This window comes from Scyliorhinus torazame, chromosome 5, assembly GCF_047496885.1.
Source record: "Scyliorhinus torazame isolate Kashiwa2021f chromosome 5, sScyTor2.1, whole genome shotgun sequence".
In the NCBI taxonomy this organism is placed as follows: Eukaryota; Metazoa; Chordata; class Chondrichthyes; order Carcharhiniformes; family Scyliorhinidae; genus Scyliorhinus; species Scyliorhinus torazame.
Window position 1 is genome coordinate 127,277,619 of NC_092711.1, and position 26,725 is coordinate 127,304,343.

Consider the following 26,725-nt stretch of genomic DNA (forward strand, 5'->3'; position numbering starts at 1 on the left):
AGTGGTTGGTGTTGTCAGACTTCTTACTATTCAACAAGCTGGCTGACCTGTTGGTGTTTCGAATTCCACATTCCCATCATGCAAAGATACAAAATTTGATTCTGTGATACTAATTGGTCTGTTTTATAGAATGACACACGGGAGCACATACTAACGGATGAGATAGAAGCAGAAGTCGGCCATTCGGTCCCTTCAGCCTGTTCTGCTGTTCACTAAGACCACGGCTCATCTGTTTGTGTTTCGAATTCCACATGCCCATCATGCAAACATATGAAATAAGATTCTGTGATACTAAATATTCTGTTTTCTAGAATGATACAGCACATGTGCAGAGTTCGAAAGAAGCTCAACAAACACTCGAGGAACAGCAGCGCATCTTTCCACTGGGCTCATTACAGCTTTCACACTCATAGTGTGTGCAACAGTCTCACACTGTAAATTCTGCCCCCATTCTGTGTGCCCTTACATCGCAGATTTGGGTTTGAATCTTGTTTCCACTTCTTCTTTGTGTCCGGGCGGCAGTTGTTGGTCAATCTGCCATCGACAGCTCCTCCAGACACATCTTTGTTTCTTTGTTTCTTCCATTGCTCTGACAGAGAGCTGGCACAGACACGGCGGCCCGAATGGCCTCAATCTGTGGTGTAATTATTCTCTGATTCGATGCTAACCTCACTCTGTGGCCAGGGACCCAAGGCCTTTTCTCATTTAATCTCTCCTGACTTGCTCCCCATCAGAGCCCTTTCCTGTTGTTCTGTTTGCTCCCTCTGGGATTTCACTTGCTTCTAATTTTCCACATTTCTAACCTGTCCTGGTTTTAATGGAAGCTCATGGAGGTGAAAGTGAATTTTGTTTCCCTGTCCACAAATGCTGCCTGACTTCCTGAGTTTTCCCAGCATTTTCCCCAGATATCTGCTTGGCTGTGGATGGCAATCAAAGTATCTTTTCGTTCAATCAGCTCCTTCTTACTGGCTCGTTGGTCTAGGGGTAAGATTCTCGCTTCGGGGTTTGTACTGTACGGAAATGTGAGAGGTCCCGGGTTCAAATCCCGGACGAGCCCTTTGATGTTGTTTCTTATTGGCTAAGCAACATGTTTTCTTCATTCCTTTGCGGTGCAGATGGCGGGATTCATTCACATTGGGTTTGCTTTGAGAAGCTGAGCTCACACTGCAGGGAACCAATACGTTCCCGAGAAAAATCGAAATATTTTCAAAAAGCTTGTCTGTGAGTGGACATTCCCTTATCTCGTCACTAATTTTGGTGACTCCATGGTGGTGGATTCAGGGAGCTATCTGTATGTTTCATTTGATTCATTCGGGGATGTGAACATCGCTGGCGAGGCCAGGATTTACTGCCCACAACTATTTGCTATTGAGAAGGTGGTGGTGAGCTGCTTCTTGAACCGCTGCAGTCCATTGGTGTAGGTACACCCACTGTGCTGTTTGGGAGAGAGTTCCAGGATTATTTCCCAGTGACAGTGAAGGAACAACCGATATATTTCGAAGTCATAATAATCTTAATTATTGTCACAAATAATCTTATATTAACAATGCAATGAAATTACTGTGAAAATGGTCAGGATGGGGAGTGGCTGGGAAGGGAACTTTCAGGCTGTCGGGTCTTGTGTTTGGAAGGCGCTGTCTAAAATGCCTTTGGTGAGTTCCTGCACCCATCCTGGCAAGTGGAGAGTATCACACTCCTGACTTGTGCCTTGTAGATGATGGACAGGTTTTGTGGGGTTAGGAGGTGAGTTACTCGCTGCAGGATTCCCAGCCTCTGACCTGCATTTGTCGCCATTGAAGGAACTGTTAATATTTGTGCCGAGTCAAAATAGGAGCATCTGTGTCCCTGCTCAGTGTGCCGGGGATTTTCAGCACTTCTGCTTCTCCTGAATTCATTTTGAGGTACATGTCAGAGCGAGTGACACATGATTGAAAGTTATTATATTCAGGTAATATTGGATAGTGGATTCACTGGGGGAGTGGCTGGTGGTAGAATAGTGTAATTGTCTCTAGACCAGTGAAGCAGAGAACCAGGCTGGAGCTCTGGGGACCGGGGTTCCACGCGGCAGAACAACTCAGCAACTCAATTCAGGGGCAATTCAGGATCAGTGTAAATGAATAAAGAAAATGTCAATCATGTAACTTTTCCACACAGGGAAATGAATGGGGTTTGACAATGTTTCTGCGCGGTTTTAAACCGAGAGCCTTTATGTGTGTAAAGCAAACATGGGCAGCACGGTAGCATAGTGGTTAGCACAATTGCTTCACAGCTCCAGGGTCCCAGGTTCTACCTGTCCCCAGTGTTACGAAGGATGGGCCTGGCCTCATTGCCGCGGAATGCTCCATGTAGTTGGACCGTGCCGTACCACCTGTCCCTCGTGGAAACATTTTTGCAGGAAAATACCTTTGACCACAAGGCAATGAAGCAGTGGTCAGCACGTAATGTCCTCGAGGCCCTCAGGGAAAAGGAGAATGTGGAGGACGTTGGATGGTTCCCTGAGCAGACTGTCAGAGTCATCTGGCAGAATGCCACATCACCAGAACTTTCAAACAAGCACCAAGACCTAGCTTGGCTGGCGGTGAAAAGGGCCCTCCCTGTCAGATTCTTCATGTACACCCGAAGGCTCTGCGCCATTGCACGCTGCCCTCGGAGTGGCTGTGGAGGAAATGAGACGGTCACCCACCTCCTTGTGTAATGTGCCTTTGCAAAGAAGGTCTGGAGAGAGATGCAGTGGTACTTGTCAAGGTTCATCCCGAGCAGCTCTGTGACACAGGACTCTGTGCTCTACGGACTGTTTCCAGGGACACACACCGAGACAAACATCAACTGCTGCTGGAAGGTCATCAACTCGGTGAAAGACTCTCTTTGGTCTGCCCGGAACGTGCTGATCTTCCAGTGCAAAGAGCTGTCCTCAACCGAGTGTTGCAGACTGGCACATTCCAAGGTCCAGGACTACGTGCTGAGGGACGCACTCAAGCTTGGGGCAGCTGCCGCCAAGGCGCAATGGGGAAAGACCACTGTGTAAGGTCTTATCTGCAAATTTACATAGAGGGGCAGGTAACAGTGTAAACCCCCCTCGTCTGGGTCATTAACACTCCAAAAAGAAACATAACAATGCAAATGTTTAAGACGGAATTGTAACGTAAAGAGCGATATGTGTGTAATGTTATCAAAATTGAATGGAAGAAAGTCAAGGGAATGTGTAACTCTGATGGAAATGTACAGTCAAGACAATTCGAAATGTTTTGTAATGTTTATGATAGATTTTATGAATAAAGTCTACTTTTTGAAAAAACAAACAAACACACCGATTGAACTAATTTTTATTTCCTGTCCGTTCAACTGGTGTCGGTGCCGGCGATGTTTGTGGACAAACTGCAGCTTCTGTATATGTTTCCCCCGCTGCATTTATTCCCCTGGAATTGATACTCATTTTCTGTTTTCATCAAATGTCCGAACGGTGTAAAGTTCCGATCATGTCCACCAGAGGGCGACATGGTCACAGGTTTCCTCCTTATCAAATACCCGCCACAATATCCACCTTCAGGTTCTGACTCAGTCAATGGTTCCTCTCTGTTTTCAAACATACGAACAGATTAAATAGAAGCAGAAGTTGGCCATTCGGCCCCTTCAGGCTGCTCTGCCATTCAATAAGATGTGGAGATGCCGGCGTTGGACTGGGGTGGGCACAGTAAGAAGTCTTACAACACCAGGTTAAAGTCCAACAGGTTTGTTTCGAATCACTGGCTTTGGGAGCACTGCTCCTTCATCGGGTGTGTAAAGAGGTGGGTTCTACAACCATATATATAGACACAGTCAATGATACAAAGACTCGCATTCAAAGTATCATCTTACATCAGTGACTGTGTCTATATATATGTTTCTGGAACCTACCTCTTCATTCACCTGAGGAAGGAGCAGTGCTCCGAAAGCGAGTGGTTGGTGTTGTCAGACTTCTTACTATTCAACAAGCTGGCTGACCTGTTGGTGTTTCGAATTCCACATTCCCATCATGCAAAGATACAAAATTTGATTCTGTGATACTAATTGGTCTGTTTTATAGAATGACACACACGGGAGCACATACTAACGGATGAGATAGAAGCAGAAGTCGGCCATTCGGTCCCTTCAGCCTGTTCTGCTGTTCACTAAGACCACGGCTCATCTGTTTGTGTTTCGAATTCCACATGCCCATCATGCAAACATACAAAATAAGATTCTGTGATACTAAATATTCTGTTTTCTAGAATGATACAGCACATGTGCAGAGTTCGAAAGAAGCTCAACAAACACTCGAGGAACAGCAGCGCATCTTTCCACTGGGCTCAATACAGCTTTCACACTCATAGTGTGTGCAACAGTCTCACACTGTAAATGCTGCCCCCATTCTGTGTGCCCTTACATCGCAGATTTGGGTTTGAATCTTGTTTCCACTTGTTCTTTGTGTCCGGGCGGCAGTTGTTGATCAATCTGCCATCGACAGCTCCTCCAGACACATCTTTGTTTCTTTGTTTCTTCCATTGCTCTGACAGAGAGCTGGCACAGACACGGCGGCCCGAATGGCCTCAATCTGTGGTGTAATTATTCTCTGATTCGATGCTAACCTCACTCTGTGGCCAGGGACCCAAGGCCTTTTCTCATTTAATCTCTCCTGACTTGCTCCCCATCAGAGCCCTTTCCTGTTGTCCTGTTTGCTCCCTCTGGGATTTCACTTGCTTCTAATTTTCCACATTTCTAACCTGTCCTGGTTTTAATGGAAGCTCATGGAGGTGAAAGTGAATTTTGTTTCCCTGTCCACAAATGCTGCCTGACTTCCTGAGTTTTCCCAGCATTTTCCCCAGATATCTGCTTGGCTGTGGATGGCAATCAAAGTATCTTTTCGTTCAATCAGCTCCTTCTTACTGGCTCGTTGGTCTAGGGGTAAGATTCTCGCTTCGGGGTTTGTACTGTACGGAAATGTGAGAGGTCCCGGGTTCAAATCCCGGACGAGCCCTTTGATGTTGTTTCTTATTGGCTAAGCAACATGTTTTCTTCATTCCTTTGCGGTGCAGATGGCGGGATTCATTCACATTGGGTTTGCTTTGAGAAGCTGAGCTCACACTGCAGGGAACCAATACGTTCCCGAGAAAAATCGAAATATTTTCAAAAAGCTTGTCTGTGAGTGGACATTCCCTTATCTCGTCACTAATTTTGGTGACTCCATGGTGGTGGATTCAGGGAGCTATCTGTATGTTTCATTTGATTCATTCGGGGATGTGAACATCGCTGGCGAGGCCAGGATTTACTGCCCACAACTATTTGCTATTGAGAAGGTGGTGGTGAGCTGCTTCTTGAACCGCTGCAGTCCATTGGTGTAGGTACACCCACTGTGCTGTTTGGGAGAGAGTTCCAGGATTATTTCCCAGTGACAGTGAAGGAACAACCGATATATTTCGAAGTCATAATAATCTTAATTATTGTCACAAATAATCTTATATTAACAATGCAATGAAATTACTGTGAAAATGGTCAGGATGGGGAGTGGCTGGGAAGGGAACTTTCAGGCTGTCGGGTCTTGTGTTTGGAAGGCGCTGTCTAAAATGCCTTTGGTGAGTTCCTGCACCCATCCTGGCAAGTGGAGAGTATCACACTCCTGACTTGTGCCTTGTAGATGATGGACAGGTTTTGTGGGGTTAGGAGGTGAGTTACTCGCTGCAGGATTCCCAGCCTCTGACCTGCATTTGTCGCCATTGAAGGAACTGTTAATATTTGTGCCGAGTCAAAATAGGAGCATCTGTGTCCCTGCTCAGTGTGCCGGGGATTTTCAGCACTTCTGCTTCTCCTGAATTCATTTTGAGGTACATGTCAGAGCGAGTGACACATGATTGAAAGTTATTATATTCAGGTAATATTGGATAGTGGATTCACTGGGGGAGTGGCTGGTGGTAGAATAGTGTAATTGTCTCTAGACCAGTGAAGCAGAGAACCAGGCTGGAGCTCTGGGGACCGGGGTTCCACGCGGCAGAACAACTCAGCAACTCAATTCAGGGGCAATTCAGGATCAGTGTAAATGAATAAAGAAAATGTCAATCATGTAACTTTTCCACACAGGGAAATGAATGGGGTTTGACAATGTTTCTGCGCGGTTTTAAACCGAGAGCCTTTATGTGTGTAAAGCAAACATGGGCAGCACGGTAGCATAGTGGTTAGCACAATTGCTTCACAGCTCCAGGGTCCCAGGTTCTACCTGTCCCCAGTGTTACGAAGGATGGGCCTGGCCTCATTGCCGCGGAATGCTCCATGTAGTTGGACCGTGCCGTACCACCTGTCCCTCGTGGAAACATTTTTGCAGGAAAATACCTTTGACCACAAGGCAATGAAGCAGTGGTCAGCACGTAATGTCCTCGAGGCCCTCAGGGAAAAGGAGACCGTGGAGGACGTTGGATGGTTCCCTGAGCAGACTGTCAGAGTCATCTGGCAGAATGCCACATCACCAGAACTTTCAAACAAGCACCAAGACCTAGCTTGGCTGGCGGTGAAAAGGGCCCTCCCTGTCAGATTCTTCATGTACACCCGAAGGCTCTGCGCCATTGCACGCTGCCCTCGGAGTGGCTGTGGAGGAAATGAGACGGTCACCCACCTCCTTGTGTAATGTGCCTTTGCAAAGAAGGTCTGGAGAGAGATGCAGTGGTACTTGTCAAGGTTCATCCCGAGCAGCTCTGTGACACAGGACTCTGTGCTCTACGGACTGTTTCCAGGGACACACACCGAGACAAACATCAACTGCTGCTGGAAGGTCATCAACTCGGTGAAAGACTCTCTTTGGTCTGCCCGGAACGTGCTGATCTTCCAGTGCAAAGAGCTGTCCTCAACCGTGTTGCAGACTGGCACATTCCAAGGTCCAGGACTACGTGCTGAGGGACGCACTCAAGCTTGGGGCAGCTGCCGCCAAGGCGCAATGGGGAAAGACCACTGTGTAAGGTCTTATCTGCAAATTTACATAGAGGGGCAGGTAACAGTGTAAACCCCCCTCGTCTGGGTCATTAACACTCCAAAAAGAAACATAACAATGCAAATGTTTAAGACGGAATTGTAACGTAAAGAGCGATATGTGTGTAATGTTATCAAAATTGAATGGAAGAAAGTCAAGGGAATGTGTAACTCTGATGGAAATGTACAGTCAAGACAATTCGAAATGTTTTGTAATGTTTATGATAGATTTTATGAATAAAGTCTACTTTTTGAAAAAACAAACAAACACACCGATTAAACTAATTTTTATTTCCTGTCCGTTCAACTGGTGTCGGTGCCGGCGATGTTTGTGGACAAACTGCAGCTTCTGTATATGTTTCCCCCGCTGCATTTATTCCCCTGGAATTGATACTCATTTTCTGTTTTCATCAAATGTCCGAACGGTGTAAAGTTCCGATCATGTCCACCAGAGGGCGACATGGTCACAGGTTTCCTCCTTATCAAATACCCGCCACAATATCCACCTTCAGGTTCTGACTCAGTCAATGGTTCCTCTCTGTTTTCAAACATACGAACAGATTAAATAGAAGCAGAAGTTGGCCATTCGGCCCCTTCAGGCTGCTCTGCCATTCAATAAGATGTGGAGATGCCGGCGTTGGACTGGGGTGGGCACAGTACGAAGTCTTACAACACCAGGTTAAAGTCCAACAGGTTTGTTTCGAATCACTGGCTTTGGGAGCACTGCTCCTTCATCGGGTGTGTAAAGAGGTGGGTTCTACAACCATATATATCTAGACACAGTCAATGATACAAAGACTCGCATTCAAAGTATCATCTTACATCAATGACTGTGTCTATATATATGTTTCTGGAACCTACCTCTTCATTCACCTGAGGAAGGAGCAGTGCTCCGAAAGCGAGTGGTTGGTGTTGTCAGACTTCTTACTATTCAACAAGCTGGCTGACCTGTTTGTGTTTCGAATTCCACATTCCCATCATGCAAAGATACGAAATTTGATTCTGTGATACTAATTGGTCTGTTTTATAGAATGACACACACGGGAGCACATACTAACGGATGAGATCGAAGCAGAAGTCCCGGGTTCAAATCCCGGACGAGCCCTTTGATGTTGTTTCTTATTGGCTAAGCAACATGTTTTCTTCATTTCTTTGCGGTGCAGAAACCGTGGAAATGTGCGGACTGTGGGAAAGGATTCACTTCACCACCCAAGCTGGAAACTCATCAACGCAGTCACACTGGGGAGAGACCATTCACCTGCTCCAAGTGTGGGAAGGGATTCACTCAGTCATCCGACCTGGAGAAACACCAGCGAGTCCACACTGATAAGAGACCGTTTCATGTCCAGATTGTGGGAAGTGCTATAAAGGTTCTGAGGAACTGATGAGCTATTAACATGTTCACACTGACGAGAGACCGTTCAGGTGCTCTCACTGCGGGACTGGGTTCAGGCGATCATCTAACCTCACTGTACATCAGCGAATTCACACTGGGGAGAGGCCATTCGCCTGCTCCATGTGTGGGAAGCGATTCACTCAGTCATCCCACCTCCTGAGGCACCAACGAGTTCCCAAGTAACTACAGTGAATGTTCCTCACATTCCTCACATTCAGGAATGAACCATATTCACTTAGGTGTCTTTCTGCTGATAGCAAACTCCAGCCCATTTACAGGGGCTAATATTCTGGCTAAAGTCAAATAAATTAGATTTGTGTGAAATACGCGGTGTGCTGAAACTTTTTAATATCTCTGACACAGATTAGTTCCTTTTGAAGTTCTCTCGCTCTCCCCTGTCTCTTCCATCCTCACCTCCAACAAGAAGTGTGAGGAGCTTGTGGAGTTTCTTTGTGACTGAGATTGAGTAAATCCGATCAGCTGCCTCTGCTGCTTCCCTCCCTTCCACGAGCCCACCGGACCAAACTGTCTCTAAATTTCATCCTTTCCCCGAGCCCTGAACCCACATCTTTCTCCAGTTTCTCTCCCATCTCCCTCATGCCCTCTCAGAGCTCATCTTGTCCATGAGACCCAGCTCCTGCTCCATCGACCCTATTCCCACTGAGCTGCCGATCAGCCAACTACCCTGTGTCCGTGGATATTGTCAACATTTCTCTCTCTTCAGGTACTGTCCCTCTGTCCTTCAAATCTGCCATCATCACCCCCTCCACAATGAAACAAACCCTTGACCCTGCCATCCTTACAAATTACTCCCCCATCTGCTGCTTTAAAGCTCTTCCCACATTTGAAACATTTAAAAGTTCTCACATCAGTGTGAACACGCTGGTGTCGCTGCAGGTTGGATAATCAAGAAAATCCCGTCCCACACATGATGCAGGCGAGTGTGAGTGCGTCAATTAATTTCAACACAATGTGTAATTAAATTATTTGCCACAGTCCCTACACTGGAACACTCTCACTTGGACGTGTGTGCGTCGCGATGCTTTCCCAGGCACACCGATATTTGGAATCTTTCCCACAGACTGAACAGACAATATTCAGGTCCTGATGAATTGACTGACTGTCAGATTTTGATGTGATGTTTGATGTGAGTTTCCTGTCTGTCAATCCACTCCTTGTAACCCTATAAAACCAATTTGCACAGGTTAGTCCAGGACAGTAACGTAGAACAGATAATTCTAGTTCCCGGGATTTAAGTATTGTTCTCTTGTTTCCCAAAGCTGCAAATCCCAGACCCACACACTCTCCCCTTCCCACAAACTCACCACAATGATTTCACGTTCACCAATACTGAGATGAAATTGAAATTCCTGATTCTTAATTGAATTTACACTCCACCAATTGCCATGATGGGATTTGAACCCTTGTCCCCAGAACACTAACCTGTGTCTGTGATTTGCTGGTATAGTGAACCCCCGTGGAGAGTGGTACTGACCTGGAACTCAATGCTTACACTCAAAGATCAATAATATCCAGGTTCGGATTAATAAAGTGACTCTCTAAGGTTTTAATGTCTTGTTTGATTTCACTTTGCTGTGTTTAAATCCTCCCCTTGTAACCCCCTGTAAAAGAAGTTTAACACGTCCTCTCTGAAGGAGGACCTCCTTCCTTCTGCGGCCCCGCAAGATCCGTCCCCCATCTTCTTGCGGGGCGGATTTGGACAGGACAGCAACCACGCATGCGCGGGTTGGCACTGGCCAACCCGCGCATGCGCGGATGACGTCTGTTATGCGGCGCCGGCCGCGTCATCTATGCGGCACCGCTTTTACGCGGGCGACGGCGTTCACGACGGCGCGGCCACTTCAGCGTGGGAGTGGAGAATCGCGCCCTCTGTGTGTGAGCAGTTCAGCTGGAAGTCCATCCTTGCCGGGCACCTTGCTGTTTGGTCAGCAATCAATGGCCTTTTCCAGCTCAAATGATGAGAGTTCCTTGTCCAACTCAACCATGACAGGAAGCTGCAGGAGAGTCAAACAGAGACTGGGCGATGCCCTTCTCACAGGGGTACAGCTCACTGTTGTGTTCAACCCAGCTCCTCCTCACTCTCTCACCATGACTGACACTGAGCATGCTCAGAGCACACACCCACACTGCACCTGCCCACTGGCCTCGTACACTCACTGATCGGGAACTTTCTGCAGCGCGGGGGATTCTGGGTAACACAGCCGCCATAGAGAGCAATTAGTAAACAGGAAGATTCTATTTCCCAGTTAGCAAAACAGAAGATCCACAGTTAGGCAAGATGCTGGGCATGAAGCACAATGAGAGGTTTGGATACTTTATTTAATACAGAAGCACATTATTCTGGTATCACTTAGACATGGGCAGCAAGCAGGCTGATCTACAGTATGTACAGTATTTACAACACCTGGGGCACGGTAAATCACCTCATCAAACCAGTGATAGGTTTAGTTTACTGTTCATAATTGTGACTGGGTCACTCACGATTCATGCAAAATGCAACTCCCCAGGTTCACTGACCCACTCCCTCCAAAGCTGTTTTCACTCCAAGGGTCTTGACATCTGCCTTAGTCTTTATCCAGCCATGTATGTTCAGCTCACACTGCCCAACAACCAGCCTCTCCGGCACTGGGCAGAGGGTTTTCATTACCAAAAATCTGTCCTGATCCACACAACCACATAAGCACAACAGCGCTTCTACTTCTTCAGGAAACTAAGGAAATTTGATATGTCCACACTGACTCTTACCAACTTTTACAGATGCACCATAGAAAGCACCTTATCGGGCTGCATCACAGCCTGGTATGGAAACTGCTCGGCCCAAGACCACAAGAAACTTCAGAGAGTAGTGAACACAGCCCAGTCCATCACACAAACCCGCCTCCCATCCGTTGACTCCATCTACACCTCCCGCTGCCTTGGGAAAGCGGGCAGCATAATTAAAGACCCCTCCCACCCGGCTTACTCACTCTTCCAACTTCTTCCATCGGGCAGGAGATGCAAAAGTCTGAGAACACGCACGAACAGATTCAAAACAGCTTCTTCCCCGCGATTACCAGACTCCTAAACAACCCTCTTATGGACTGACCTGATTAATACTACACTCCTGTATGCGGCACTCAATGCCTTTGTCTATATATTTACATTGTGTACCTTGTCTTGCCCTATTATGTATTTTCTTTTTAGTTTACTTTCTTTTCATGTACAAAATGATCTGTTTGAGCTGCTCGCAGAATAATACTTTTCACTGTGCCTCGGTACACGTGACAATAAACAAATCCAATCCATATCGAGGGAGCAATCTGCCTCTCTTGCATTGGTGTACTGCATTTCCCTCATAACACAGAGGCATAGAAAGGTGACAGCACAAAACAAAGGCACTCAACAACTTGTCTCTGTGCCAACTTTCTGCAACAGTCACAATCCGCTGTCATTGGCCCTGAACTCTGCAGATATTTTTCTCCTCAAAAGATACGAACAGGTGACCAAGGAGCTGGAGTTGGCTATTCAGCCCAGTCTGCTCCACCATTTAATAAGGTCATGGCTGATCTGAAACAGATAGTTGTCCAATTCTCTTTTCAAGGCATCAACTGAATCTGCCTCCACCACATTTTCAAGCAGTGCATTCATGATCCCACATGCAGCACAGAATGTTTTTCTTCACAAAGAAAATGCTGAGAAAATCACAAGCACAAAGGGACTTGGGCGTCCTTGTTCAAGATTCTCTTCAGGTCAATGTGCAGGTTCAGTCGGCAGTTAGGAAGGCAAATGCAATGTATTCATGTCGAGAAGGCTAGAATACAAGACCAGGGATGTAATTCTGAGGCTATATAAGGCTCTTATCAGACCCCATTTGGGGTATTATGAGCAGTTTTGGGCCCTGTATCTAAGGAAGGATGTGTTGGCCTTGGAAAGGAACATAGGCACAGAATTAGGCCACTCGGCCCATCAAATCTGCTCCACCATTCAATCATGGCTGATATTTTTCTCATCTCCATTCTCCTGCCTTCTCCCCATAACCCCTGATCTCCTTATTAATGAAGAACCTATCTATCTAAGGGCAGCACGGTAGCATTATGGATAGCACAATTGCTTCTCAGCTCCAGGGTCCCAGGTTCGATTCTGGCTTGTGTCACTGTCTGTGCGGAGTCTGCACATCCTCCCCGTGTGGGCGTGGATTTCCTCCAGGTGCTCCGGTTTCCTCCCACAGTCCAAAGATGTGCAGGTTAGGTGGATTGGCCATGATAAATTGCCCTTAGTGTCCAAAATTGCCCTTACTGTTGGGTGGGTTACTGGGTTATGGGGATAGGGTGAAGGTGTTGACCTTGGGTAGGGTGCTCTTTCCAAGAGCCGGTGCAGACTCAATGGGCCGAATAGCCTCCTTCTGCACTGTAAATTCTATGATAATCTCTAAAGAGACTCGGTGATTTGGCCTCCACGGCATTCTGTGGTAAAGAGTTCCACAGATTCACCACCCTCTGGCTGAAGAAATTCCTCCTCATCTGTTTTAATTCCTCCTCATCATCTGAGGAAGGAACTGTGCCCCTAAAGCCAGTGATTCGAAACAAACCTGTTGGACTTTAACCTGGTGTTGTAAGACTTCTTACTCTGTTTTAAAGGATCGCCCCTTTAGTCTGAGATTGTGTCCTCTGCTTCCAGTTTTTCCAACAAGTGGAAACATCTTCTCCATGTCCACTCTACCCAGGCCTCGCAGTATCCCGTAAGTTTTAATAAGATCCCCCCATATCCTTCTAAACTCCAACGAGTACAGATCCAGAGTCCTCAACCGTTCCTCATATGACAAGCTCTTCAGTCGAGGGATCATTCTTGTAAACCTCCTCTGGACCCTTTCCAAGGCCAACACATCCTTCCTTAGACACGGGGCCCAAAACTGCTCATAATACTCCAAATGGGGTCTGATAAGAGCCTTATATAGCCTCAGAATTACATCCCTGGTCTTGTATTCTAGCCTTCTCGACATGAATACATTGCATTTGCCTTCCTAACTGCCGACTGAACCTGCACGTTAACCTGAAGAGAATCTTGAACAAGGACGCCTAAGTCCCTTAGTGCTTGTGATTTCCTCAGCATTTTCCCATTTAGAAAATAGTCTATGCCTCCATTTCTCCTTCCAAAGTGCATAACCTCAACTTTTCCACATAGTATTCCATCTGCCACTTCTTTGCCCACTCTCCTAGCCTTGCTCAGCATTGTTTCAAAGTTTATAATCTTGCCCTAAATATGACTTGCTGGATCAAACGTCTATTGCAGATCCTTAGTTTTAATGTGGTCAAGTGCCTTTCCATTTGAGAACTGTTCAGTAAAGTTATGAGAATTATTTGTAGCTAAGGCAGCACGTGGAGCAGTGGTTAGCACTGGGACTGCAGCACTGAGGACCCGGGTTTGAATCCCACTGTCTGTGTGGAGTTAGTCACAGTCCGTGTGGAGTTTGCACATTCTCCACATATCTGCATGGGTTTCACCCCCACAACCCAAAGATGTGCAGGTTAGGTGGATTGGCCAGGCTAAATTGCCCCTTAATTGGAAAAAACAATAATAATAATTGGGTACGCTGAAATTTTTTTTTTAAAGGATTATTTGTAGCTTCCCCACCAATCAGTTTTTTCCATTATCCTGAAGTGACCTTATTTTTATCGGGAGTTAACTGACGTGTGTTATTAACCTCTCATTATCTAAATTTCCATTTACCATTTTTCTGTCCACCTGACCCAGTCCGTGGCTTTCTCCCTCATCGTCTAAAACATATCAGCACCTTTTGTGTAATCCCGGTGCATACATTTCAGTCTAAATCATTTATACATACTGGAAAACTGTGGAGCCCCACTGGAAACAGACGTCCAGGCATCATTCAGCCCTGGATGTGACCAACAGCAGCAACAACAGCTGAATCCAAACCCTGCTGTTGCCTGTGAACTTGCTGATGTCTGTGCAGGTTGTTTGACTGAGTGAATCTCCTCCCACGGAGCAGTTGAACAGCCTCTCCCAAGTACCACTCCCACTTCTGGGAGACACAGTAGCACAGTGGTAAGCACTGTTGTTTTACAGCTCCAGGGTCCCAGGTTTGATTCACGGCTTGGGTCACTGTCTGTGCAGAGTCTGCACTTTGTCCCAGTGTCTGTGTGGGTTCCCTCCGGGTGCTCTGCTTTCCCCCCCACTGTCCAAAGACGTGCAGGTTGGATGGATTGGCCATGCTAAATTGCCCTTAGTGTCCAAAAAGGTGAGGTGGGGTTATGGGTTAGGTTGGGGGAATGGGCTTAAGTAAGGTGCTCTTTGCAAGGGCCGGTGCACTCGATGGGCCGAATGCCCTCCTTCTGCACTGTAAATGCTATGATTCTGTCTCCGTGTGAACTCGCTGGTGTTTCCGCAGATTCTGTTTACTTTTAAATCTCTTTTCAGTCAGAACATTTAAAAGGATTCTGATCAGTGTGAACAAGTTGGTGGCTGGTCAGGTGGGATGACCGAGTGAATTTCTTGTCACACACGGGGCAAGTGTACGGTCTCTGTCCAGTGTGAGTGCGTTGATGTATCAGTAAACAGCTTTTACTTTTAAAGCTCTTCTCACAGTCAGAACATTGAAAAGGTCTCTGATCAGAGTGAACAACTTGGCGTCTCAGGAGGAATGATGACTGAGTGAATCCCTTCCCATACACGGAACAGGTGAATGGCCTCTCCCCAGTGTGAGTGCGTTGGTGTCTCAGTAAATCCTTTCTGCGTTTAAAGCTCTTCTCACAGTCAGCACATTTAAACGGTCTCTGATCAGTATGAACAAGTTGGTGTGTCAGGAGGTGGGATGACAGAGTGAATCCCATCCCACACACGGAGCAGGTGAATGGCCTCTCCCCAGTGTGGATACGTCTATGTGTCAGTAATTCCTTTCTGCTTTTAAAGCTTTTCTCACAGTCAGCACATTTAACGGTCTCTGATCAGTATGAACAAGTTGGTGGTTCAGGAGGAATGATGACCGAGTGAATCCCTTCCCACACACGGAGCAGGTGAACGGCCTTACCCCAGTGTGAATCCATCGATGAGTTTGCAATTCAGACGGGGGATTGAATCCCATCCCACAGTCCCCACATTTCCACGGTTTCTCCATGGTTACCGACAGGTTATCAGGTGTAGGTGGGATGCAGATTTGACGTCACTATCAGACCAGCCGTGATGTTATTAAATGGTGGAACAGGCTCACGGGGCTGAATGTCCAATTGCTGCTTCTTGATTTCTTTGGTGCGAATGTCCTTATGTCTCTCCAACTTGGATCATCAGTTGAAGCCGGAGTACGATGTCTTTCTGATGTAAACGCTGACATTTATTTTCATGCTGTGTGATTCGTTAAAGCTCAGTTCCAGCTAACTGTGGAAAATTACTTCGATGTCTGTGTCTTGGTGCTTTCCCAATCACAGTGATTTTTGAATATTTTCCGAAAGACAAAACAGACAAACATTTCTCCTTCCACGTTGAAAGGCCGGTCCTGATGAATCAAGTGACTCTGTCAGATCTCAACATGATGTTTGCATCTGCAAATATTCTGTTAAAGGAGATTACATTGAAATTTTGTGAATATATAAGACACAAACAGGCCATTCTGTCACACGTTCTGCTGCTGTCAATACTCGGCACACATCCCCGACTGTCACACCTATCAAATCTCAGCCTTTCAGCTGATTATCGATTCCATTTTCTCTCATGTGCTTGTCCCGTTTCCTTTTGAAAACATCTCAGCACTTTCCTCAACTCCTTTCCATGGTAATGAGTTGCACATTCTGTACCTGTAATAAATAATTTTGTCTGTATTGTCCCCTTGGATTTATGCGTAACTATCTTGTATTTATGACTTGTTGTTTATTGATGGTCACTCTCTCACATCGCCCCTCTCCATTTAATCTTTCTGAGAGCTGTAATCTCTCATGTTACAAAAGTCATCACTGTTAATGCAGGATAGAATGGAGTTGAAATCTGCTATGATTGAATGGTGGAGTGGACTCGATGGGCCGAATGGCCTTACTTCCGCTCCTATGTCTTATGGGTGGAGCCATGGGCGAGCCTGTACATGCCCCGACATATCCCCCTGTGGGTGAAGCCGTACAATGGCCCATAGGTGGAGCCCACAGGGTTAAACACATAACGTAACACGATACAGCAGTAACATGATATCACAGTGCATCTCAGTGAATTAACAGTAGTTCCATTCACCACAATTCTTTTTACTTTTAAAGCTCTTCTCACAGTCAGAACATTTAAAAGGCCTCTTATCAGTGTGAACAAGTTGGTGTGTCAGGAGGTTCGATGCGCAATTGAATCCCTTCCCACACACGGAGCAGGTGAATGGCCTCTCCCCAGTGTGAGTCCGTTGGTGTAACAGTAAATTATTTCTTCCTTTAAAGTTCTTTTCACAGTCAGCACATTTAAATGGTCTCTGATCAGAGTGGACCTCTTGGTGAGTCTGGAGGTTTGACAAACTATTAAATCCCTTCCCACATTCCAGACAGGTGAATGGCCTCTCACCAGTGTGAATACGTCGATGAGTTTCCAATTCAGATGGGTAATTGAATCCCATCCCACAGTCCCCACATTTCCACGGTTTCTCCATGGTTACCGACAGGTTATCAGGTGTAGGTGGGATGCAGATTTTAGGTCACTATCAGATCAGCTGTGATGCTATTAAATGGTGGAACAGGCTCACGGGGCTGAATGTCCAATTGCTGCTTCTTGATTCCTTTGGTGCGAATGTCCTTATGTCTCTCCAGCTTGGATCATCAGTTGAAGCCTGAGTACGGTGTCTCCCTGATGTAAATGCTGCAATTTAATTTCACGCTGTGATTGGTTGAAGCTCAGTTCCAGCTAACTGTGGAAAATTACTTAGATGTCTGTATCTCGGTGCTTTTCCAATCACAGAGACTTTTGAAATTTTTTCCCGAAAGAAACATTTAACGTTGAAAGGCCGGTCCTGATGAATCAAGTGACTGTCAGATCTCGACATGATGTTTGCATCTGCAAATATTCTGTAAAAGGAGATTACATTGAATTACTGTGAATATATAAAACACAAACAGGCCATTCTGTCACAGATTCTGCTGCTGTCCATACTCGGCACACATCTCCGACTGTCACACCTACCAAATCTCAGCCTTTCAGCTGATTTTTGATTCCATTTTCTCTCATGTGCTTGTCCCGTTTCCTTTTGAAAACATCTCAGCACTTTCCTCAACTCCTTTCCATGGTAATGAGTTGCACATTCTGAACCTGTGAGTAAATAAATTTGTCCAAATTGCCCCGTTGGATTTATTCGTAACTATCTTGTGTTTATGACTTGTTGTTTATTGATGGTCACTGATTTTAGACTCTCTCACATCTCTCCTCTCGAAACTACTGATAATTTTCAAGATTTCTATCAGGCCATTGTTTAATTTGTTGTTTTCGATAGAATCTCATGTTCCAAAAGTCATCACTGTCAATGCAGGATAGAAATCACAAAGAGACAAACCTTTCTGTTGGATTGAGTTTATGATGTGTAAATTCTCCAATTCTAACCCCCTGTAAAAGGAGTTTACAAAAGCCATCACTGTCAGTCCAGGATAGAAATTCTGAACAGACAATTCTAGTTTCTCTGGAACATTTTTTTCTCTCTTGTTCCCCCAAAGCTGTCAATCCCCGTCCCACACACTCTCCCTCCTCCCTGGGCTGAAATCCAAACCCATCTCACCATCTGCACCATTTCTTTCCTGCACTCCCAATTTTCTCCCTCCCTCTCCTCTGCCTGGGTTCAGTTCTCCAGCTCCTGTCTGCAGACTGACAATAAAATCAATGGGTCTTTATTGGGAGTTTGGGGCCTCCAGCTGGAATTTGTGAATCCTCCCGGCCCACCTGTCAGGGTTTCCTTCCTTGCCAGAGATCAGATTCCTCATTGATTTGAGTGCAAAGTGAAAGCTCTTATTTATTTTCCCCCTCCCCCATCCTCTGATGTGAACCATCCTCCAGTGGCTGAAGCAGGTTGGGACCCGTTAACCTGGGCCTGTTCCCGGGAGGGAGAAGCCCCGCAGCTGCAAACCAGGGAGCTGACAATGATTGTGAAGGGTTTGCTCCAGCTCACAATGCCCGGGGACTGATTGACGGCGGTTTCGGACCAATAGGGAGAGGGGGCGGAGCTGAAAGACTGAACGAGAGCAGTTGGTCCTCCAACCAGTCAGAGTGAATGGGAGGCGGGACAACGCCGGGGCTCTCGCTCCGTACGCATGTGCACGGCCGCACACGTCATCCACCCGGGCCTGTGTCGGGGAAAAGCCCGAGCAGCTTTCACCGGTTGAGTTGCTGTATCCGAGCTTGAGGCCTGCACGGGGTTTTTATGAAGGCGCCCAAAACATGCGCCGGTTCCATCCCTCCCTCATGACTTACCCGGCGGTATCAGATCGGACTGAGAATTTCAGAACAACCGCCTCAACCGGAGCTATTCCAAGCACTGCGCATGCTCCGGCTCTTCATGCCCGGGGAGTGATTGACGGCAGCTCTGGGCCAATTGGAATAGGGGGGCGGACTGGAGGACCGAGCGGGAGCGGCTGGTCCTCCAACCAATCAGAGTGAATGAGGGGCGGGACTGCGCCCGGATCTCCCTCATTGAGGATTTGTCTCAACTCCAGGAGAAAACGGGACCTGTCTGTTTCTTTAAACAGATTCTTCATGTTGTTGCAGGAAAGTGGGGCCTGTGGAATGTTAGGTTTTACACAGCACACCGTCAGCCTGCGGTTTCACGCTGGGTAAAGAATCTGCAATCCGACACATCCGCCGCCTCCATCCCTCCCTCATGACTTACCTGGCGGTATCAGATTGAGAATTTCCGCTACACCCTGTATGCTTCATCCGATGCCAGTGCTTATGTTGTTACATTGTATATGTGTTGCCTTATTATGTATTTTCTTTTCTTCCCATGTATTTAATGATCTGTTGAGCTGCTCGCAGAAAAATACTTTTCACTGTACCTCGGTACACGTGACAATAAACAAATCCAATCCAATCAAGGCAAGAGAACAAACAATTAATGGTCGGACCCTAGAGGATCAGAGGGACCTTGGTGGGCATATCCATAGGTCCCTGAAGACAGGAGGACAGGTAGATAGGAATACTTGCCTTTATTAACTGAGGCATAGAATATAAGAGCAGGGAGGGTATGATGGAGCTGTATAAAATGCTGGTTAGACCACAGCTGGAGTAGTGTGCGCAGTTCTGGAAGGAAGTGATTGCACTTGAGGGGATGCAGAGTAGATTCACCAGGATGGCCTGGGCTGCAGTATTTCAGCTAACAAGAGAGACTGGATCGGCTGGGATTGTTTTCCTTGGAGCAGAGAAGGCTGAGGGGGACCTGATTGAGGGATATAAAATTATTGAGCGAATTAGTGGTGAATAGATGGGGTGAATAGGAAGGAATATAAGAATTGGCAAGTCATGTTGCAGCTTTATAGAACCTTAGTGAGGCCACACTTCAATTCTGGTCGCCACACTACAGAAGGATGTGGAAGCTTGAGAGAGGGTGCAGCAGAGATTTACCAGTATGTTGCCTGGTATGGAGGGCATCATCATAGAATTTACAGTGCAGAAGGAGGCCATTCGGCCCATCGAGTCTGCACCGGCTCTTGGAAAGAGCACCCTACCCATGGTCAACACCTCCACACTATCCCCCAAACCCAGTAACCCCACCCAACACTAAGGGCAATTTTGGACACTAAGGGCAATTTATCATGGCCAATCCACCTAACCTGCACATCTTTGGACTGTGGGAGGAAACCGGAGCACCCGGAGGAAACCCACGCACACACGGGGAGGATGTGCAGACTCCGCACAGACAGTGACCCAAGCCGGAATCTAACCTGGGACCCTGGAGCTGTGAAGCAATTGTGCTATCCACAATGCTACCGTGCTGCCCTTAGCTATGAGGAGCGGTTGAATAAACTCAGTTTGTTCTTACTGGAACGACGGAGGTTGAGGGGCGACCTGATAGAGGTCTACAAAATTATAAGGGGCATAGACAGAGTGGATAGTCAGAGGCTTTTCCCCAGGGTAGAGGGGTCAATTACTAGGGGGCATAGGTTTAAGGTGCGAGGGGCAAGGTTTAGAGTAGATGTCCGAGGCAAGTTTTTTACACAGAGGGTAGTGGGTGCCTGGAACTCGCTGCTGGAGGAGATGGTGGAAGCAGGGACGATAGTGACATTTAAGGGGCATCTTGACAAATAAATGAATAGGACGGGAATAGAGGGATACAGACCCAGGAAGTGTAGAAGATTGTAGTTTAGTCGGGCAGTATGGGCGGCACGGGCTTGGAGGGCCGAAGGGCTTGTTCCTGTGCTGTACTTTTCTTTGTTTTTTGTTTGTTCTTTGAACCTTTCCCCAGAATGGAAGGGTCAATAACCAGTGGGCACAGAAGGAAATTTTCCCCTTACCGGAGGTGTCAATAAGCAGGGGCATAGATTTCAGGTAATGGCAGGAGGTTTATAGGAGATGCAAAGAAAAACCTTTTCTTTAAAAAAAAATATATTTATTAAAGTTTTTTAACACAATTTTTCTCCCTTACAGACAATAACAACCCCCCACCCGTAACAAAAAAAAAACCGAGAAATCGCGCAGAGCAAGATATATACATGGCAAAATGATATATTTACACAGCTTTGTACACTGGCCCTCACCCGTACGTGCCAGTTTCCCCAACCCTTCATGTTATCTCTTGCTCATCCACCCTCCCAGGCAGTCCCCACCTTCCCCCCCCCCCCTTCCCCCCCCCCCCCCTCCCAGGACGTCCCCTCCACCCCCCCCCCCCCCCCCCCAAGGTTGCTGCTGCTGCTGACCGACCTTCCTCTAACGCTCCGCGAGATAGTCTAGGAACGGTTGCCACCGCCTGTGGAACCCCTGCGCAGACCCTCTCAAGGTGAACTGAATCCTCTCCAACTTTATGAACACAGCCATATCATTTATCCAGGCCTCCAGGGGGGCTTCGCCTCCTTCCACATTAGCAAGATCCTTCGCCGGGCTACTAGGGACATAAAGGCCAGAATGCCGGCCTCTTTCGCCTCCTGCACTCCCGGTTCGTCCACTACTCCAAATATTGCTAGCCCCCAGCTTGGCTTGACCCGGACTTTCACCACCTGAGATATTGCTCCCGCCACTCCTCTCCAGAACCCCTCCAGTGCCAGGCATGACCAAAACATATGGACATGGTTCGCCGGGCTCCCTGAGCACCTTCCATATCTGACCTCTACCCCAAAGAACCTACTCAACCTCGCCCCCGTCAAGTGCGCTCTGTGGACCACCTTAAATTGTATCAGGCTGAGCCTGGCACACGAGGAGGAGGAATTAACCCTACCTAGGGCATCAGCCCACAGACCTTCCTCGATCTCCTCCCCCAGCTCCTCCTCCCATCTACCCTTCAACTCTTCTACCAGCGCTTCCCCCTCTTCTTTCAACTCCTGGTGTATTTCCGACACCTTGCCCTCCCCGACCCATACACCCGAGATCACCCTATCTTGAACTTCTTGTGCCGGTAGCAACGGGAATTCCTTCACCTGTCGCCTCACAAAAGCCCTCACCTGCAAATATCTAAAGGCGTTTCCCGGGGGTAACTCGAACTTCCCCTCCAGTGCCCCTAGGCTCGCAAACGTCCCGTCGATGAACAGGTCCCCCATTCTTCCAATCCCCGCCCGATGCCAGCTCTGGAACCCCCCGTCCATCTTCCCCGGGACAAACTGGTGGTTACCCCTGATCGGGGACCACACCGATGCTCCCATTGCACCCCGGTGCCGTCTCCACTGGCCCCAGATCCTTAGTGTCGCCGCCACCACCGGGCTCGTGGTATACTTTGTCGGCGAGAGCGGCAGCGGTGCCGTCACCAACGCCCCCAGGCTCGTTCCTTTACAGGACGCCATCTCCATCCTCTTCCATGCCGCCCCCTCTCCCTCCATAACCCACTTGCGGATCATCGCCACATTTGCTGCCCAGTAGTAGCTCCCCAGGTTTGGCAGCGCCAACCCTCCTCGGTCCCTACTGCGTTCCAGGAACCCTCTCCTTACTCTCGCGGTCTTATTCGCCCACACAAACCCCATAATACTCCTGCCTACTCTCTTAAAAAAAGGCCTTAGTGATCACGATGGGAAGGCACTGAAACACAAACAGAAACCTCGGAAGGACCACCATTTTGACCGACTGCACTCTACCCGCCAGCGAGAGCGGTAATATGTCCCATCTTTTGAAATCCTCCTCCATTTGCTCCACCAACCTCGTCAGATTCAGTTTATGTAGGGTCCCCCAACTCCTGGCTATCTGGATCCCCAGATACTGAAAGCTCCCCTCCGCCCTCCTCAGCAGTAGGTCCCCTATCCCCCTTTCTTGGTCCCCTGCCTGTAATACAAAGAGCTCACTCTTCCCTACATTCAGCTTATAGCCCGAAAACTCCCCAAACTCCCTCAGTGTCTGCATGACCTCCACCATCCCCTCCAATGGATCCGCCACGTACAGCAACAGGTCATCCGCATATAGCGACACCCGATGCTCTTCTCCCCCTCGGACCACTCCCCTCCATTTATTCGACTCCCTCAATGACATGGCCAATGGTTTGATCGCCAATGCGAACAACAGGGGGCACCCCTGCCTCGTCCCTCGGTACAGTCGAAAGTACTCCGACCTCCGCCGGTTCGTCACTACACTCGCCATCGGGGCTCTGTAAAGGAGCTTAACCCAATTGATAAACCCTACCCCGAACCCAAACCTACGCAGCACCTCCCAGAGGTACTCCCACTCTACTCGGTCAAAGGCCTTCTCCGCATCCATAGCTGCTACTATCTCCGCCTCTCCCTCCTCCGATGGCATCATTATCATGTTTAAGAGCCGCCGCACATTGGTGTTTAGTTGCCTGCCCTTTACAAATCCCGTCTGGCCCTCGTGGATTACCCCCGGGACACAGTCCTCGATCCTCGTGGCCAGCACTTTTGCCAGCAACTTTGCATCCACATTGAGGAGCGAGATCGGCCTGTACGATCCACATTGCAGTGGGTCCTTTTCCCGCTTTAGGATCAAAGAAATTGTCGCTTCCGATATTGTCGGGGGCAGGGTCCCCTCCTCTCTTGCCTCATTAAAGGTCCTCACCAGTAGCGGGGCCAACAGGTCTGCGTACTTCCTGTAGAATTCCATGGGGAATCCGTCCGGTCCCGGGGCCTTCCCCGCCTGCATGCTCCCCAATCCCTTGCTCAGCTCCTCCAACCCAATTGGTGCCCCCAAACCAGCCACCTCTTGCTCCTCCACCCTCGGGAATCTCAGCTGATCTAGGAATCGTCTCATCCCCTCTTCCCCCGCTGGGGGCTGGGATCTGTACAGCTCTTCATAAAAGGCCTTGAATACCTCATTTATTTTCGTCGCAGTCCGAACCTTGGCTCCCCTTCCATCTTTGACTCCCCCTATTTCCCTCGCTGCCATCCTCTTACGGAGCTGGTGTGCCAGCATCCGACTAGCCTTTTCCCCATGCTCGTACGTCGCCCCCTGCGCTTTCCTCCACTGTGCCTCCGCCTTCCCTGTGGTCAACAAGTCAAACTCCGTCTGGAGCCGTCGTCTTTCCCCAAGTAATCTTTCCTCCGGGGCCTCTGCGTATCTCCTGTCCACTCTCAAAATCTCCCCCACTAACCTCTCCCTTTCCATACCCTCTGTCTTCTCCCTATGAGCCCTAATGGAAATTAGCTCTCCCCTGATCACCGCCTTCAACGCCTCCCATACCACCCCCACCTGCACCTCCCCGCTGTCGTTGGCCTCCAAGTACCTTTCGATACACCCCCTCACCTTCCCACACACCACCTCGTCCACCAGCAGTCCCACATCCAGCCGCCACAACGGGCGTTGGTCCCTCTCCTCTCCCAGCTCCAGTTCCACCCAGTGCGGGGCATGGTCCGAAACGGCTATAGCCGAATACTCCGTCCCCTCCACCCTCGGGATGAGCGCCCTACCCAGAACAAAGAAATCTATCCGGGAGTAGGCTTTGTGTACATGGGAGAAGAAAGAAAATTCCCTGGCCTGCGGCCTTGCAAACCACCATGGGTCCATTCCCCCCATCTGATCCATAAACCCCCTAAGTACCTTGGATGCCGCCGGCCTCTTTCCAGTCCTTGATTTGGAGCGGTCCAGTGCTGGATCCAACACTGTATTGAAGTCCCCTCCCATTATCAGGCCTCCTATCTCCAGGTCCGGAATGCGCCCCAACATGCGCTTCATGAATCCTGCATCATCCCATTCGGGGCGTATACGTTTACCAACACCACCCACGTCCCTTGCAGCCTACCGCTCACCATTACATATCGCCCTCCATTGTCCGCTACAATAGACTTGGCCTCAAATGACACCCGCTTTCCCACCAATATTGCCACCCCTCTATTCTTCGCGTCCAGTCCCTAGTGGAATACCTGTCCTACCCATCCCTTTCTTAACCTGACCTGGTCCGCCACCTTCAGATGTGTCTCTTGGAGCATGGCCACGTCCGCCTTCAGTCCCTTTAAGTGCGCGAACACACAAGCCCTCTTCACCGGCCCATTCAGGCCCCTCACATTCCACGTTATCAGCCGGATTGGAGGGTCTCTCACCCACCCCACGCCCCGCTGACTAGCCATCTCCTTTTCTGGGCCAGTCCCGTGTCCACGCCTCCCTCACCCTCCAGTCCCCCAGAGGGGGGACCCCCGTCCACACCACCTCTTCTGTGTCCCATTCCCTTTCGGCCAGTGCAGCAGCAACCCTTTTTCCCCCCCCCTTCCCCCCTCCCTTCCCCCCCGCAAGCGTTTTTGCTCCCCCCATGTCACTCCCGTAAGTCAGCTGACGCCTGCTGATCCCGGCTTCCCCCGCCGTCCCATTGACCTCCCCGCGTGGGAGTCTCCAAATCCATATGCATTCCTTCGTTCCCCTTCCCGCCTTTCTTCCCGTGCGCGGGAAAAAACCCCGTGCTTTCCAAAGCCCGCTCCGCCCCCTCTGGCGCAGCTCCTGTCGCGGCCTTGTCTCTCTCCCCCAGCCCATGTAACATTTCCTGCGCATAATTGACCCCCTATATACAACAACCATCACACATCAAACCCCAAAACATCCCCCCCACCCTCACAAACCCTCAGTTAGAGTCCAACTTTTCGGCTTGTACAAAGGTCCACGCCTCCTCAGGCATTTCAAAGTAATAGTGTTGGCCCTTGTATGTGACCCACAGTCGCGCTGGCTGCAGCATTCCGAATTTCATTTCTTTCCGGTACAACGCCGCTTTGGCCCGGTTGAAACCCGCTCTCCGCTTTGCAACCTCCGTGCTCCAGTCCGGGTATATTCGGATCTCTGCATTGTCCTACTTACTGCTCCGCTCCTTCTTGGCCCATCTCAGGACCCACTCTCTGTCCATGAACCGGTGGAACCTCACCACCATCGCCCTTGGCGGCTCATTTGCCTGGGGCTTCTTCGCCAGCACCCGATGTGCCCCGTCCAACTCCAGCGGCCTCGAAGGGGTCTTCGTGCCCATCATCGTCTCGAGCATCGTGCTCGCGTATGCTCCGGCATCAGCCCCCTCCACTCCCTCAGGGAGACCCAGGATTCGCAGATTCTTTCTCCTCGACCTGTTCTCCAGGTCTTCGAGTCTTCCCGCCCACCTCTTGTGTAGCGCCTTGTTCTGCTCCACTCTCACCGCAGGCCCATGAGCTCATCCTCGTTCTGACTGACTCTTTTCTGTACCTCCTGAATCTTAGCTTCGTGGGCCTTCTGCGTGATCCCAAGTCCTTCGATTGCCGAAAGCATAGGCGCCAATATCTCTTTGCGCATCTCCTCGCGCTGCTCCTCGAAGCAGCGCTTGATGAACTCCTGCAGCACCCCTTTGTCCCTGGCCGCCGCCATTTTGTTTTCTTTCCCTCGCTTCTCCCGTTGCTCCAGTGCCGCTCCTTTGGCCGTTACACTTCTGGTCCATTTCATAGAAGTTGGCAGTGTTTGCTTCACCAGTCTGCCCCAAAAGGTCTATGGAAACTCCTGAAAAAGGTCTGAGAGTCGGTTCCAGACGGGAGCTGCCGAATGAGCGACCTACTCCTCCATGGCCGCCACCAGAAGCCTCGTCCCCGCCTCTTCAATGGCCTTGGTAGATCCTTTCACAGTTGTTCCCTCTGCTGCTATTCACCTTTGATAGAGTCAAGTCAGATTGCAGCTTTAAGCTTGCCCTTCCCCCGCCTGCATGCTGGAAGAGGCCTCTGTCTATTGCTGCAGATCAAGCCAAATCCTTCACTGTTTCTGCCGGGTCTGGCAGCCAAAAGACACAACATTCCTGGGGGACACCGTCAGGGGAATGCTGCAGTCTTC

The 26,725-nt window shown here is 48.8% G+C and overlaps 1 long non-coding RNA gene and 2 other non-coding genes across 3 annotated transcripts; 2 read left to right on the plus strand and 1 right to left on the minus strand.

Moving 5' to 3' along the window:
• The first annotated feature begins 967 nt into the window (after window positions 1–967).
• Window positions 968–1,057, plus strand: trnap-cgg (transfer RNA proline (anticodon CGG)). Its single transcript is given in 2 exon segments — window positions 968–1,003; window positions 1,022–1,057. It is a non-coding gene; the product is annotated as a tRNA-Pro (tRNA).
• A 3,846-nt stretch (window positions 1,058–4,903) lies between these two features.
• Window positions 4,904–4,993, plus strand: trnap-cgg (transfer RNA proline (anticodon CGG)). The gene is given in 2 exon segments: window positions 4,904–4,939; window positions 4,958–4,993. It is a non-coding gene; the product is annotated as a tRNA-Pro (tRNA).
• Window positions 4,994–10,603: 5,610 nt separating this feature from the next.
• Window positions 10,604–18,879, minus strand: LOC140421860 (uncharacterized). Its single transcript, XR_011947135.1, has 2 exons — window positions 18,794–18,879; window positions 10,604–17,403 (listed from the first exon to the last, which is right to left on the minus strand). It is a non-coding gene; the product is annotated as an uncharacterized lncRNA (long non-coding RNA).
• Between the last annotated feature and the right edge of the window lie 7,846 nt (window positions 18,880–26,725).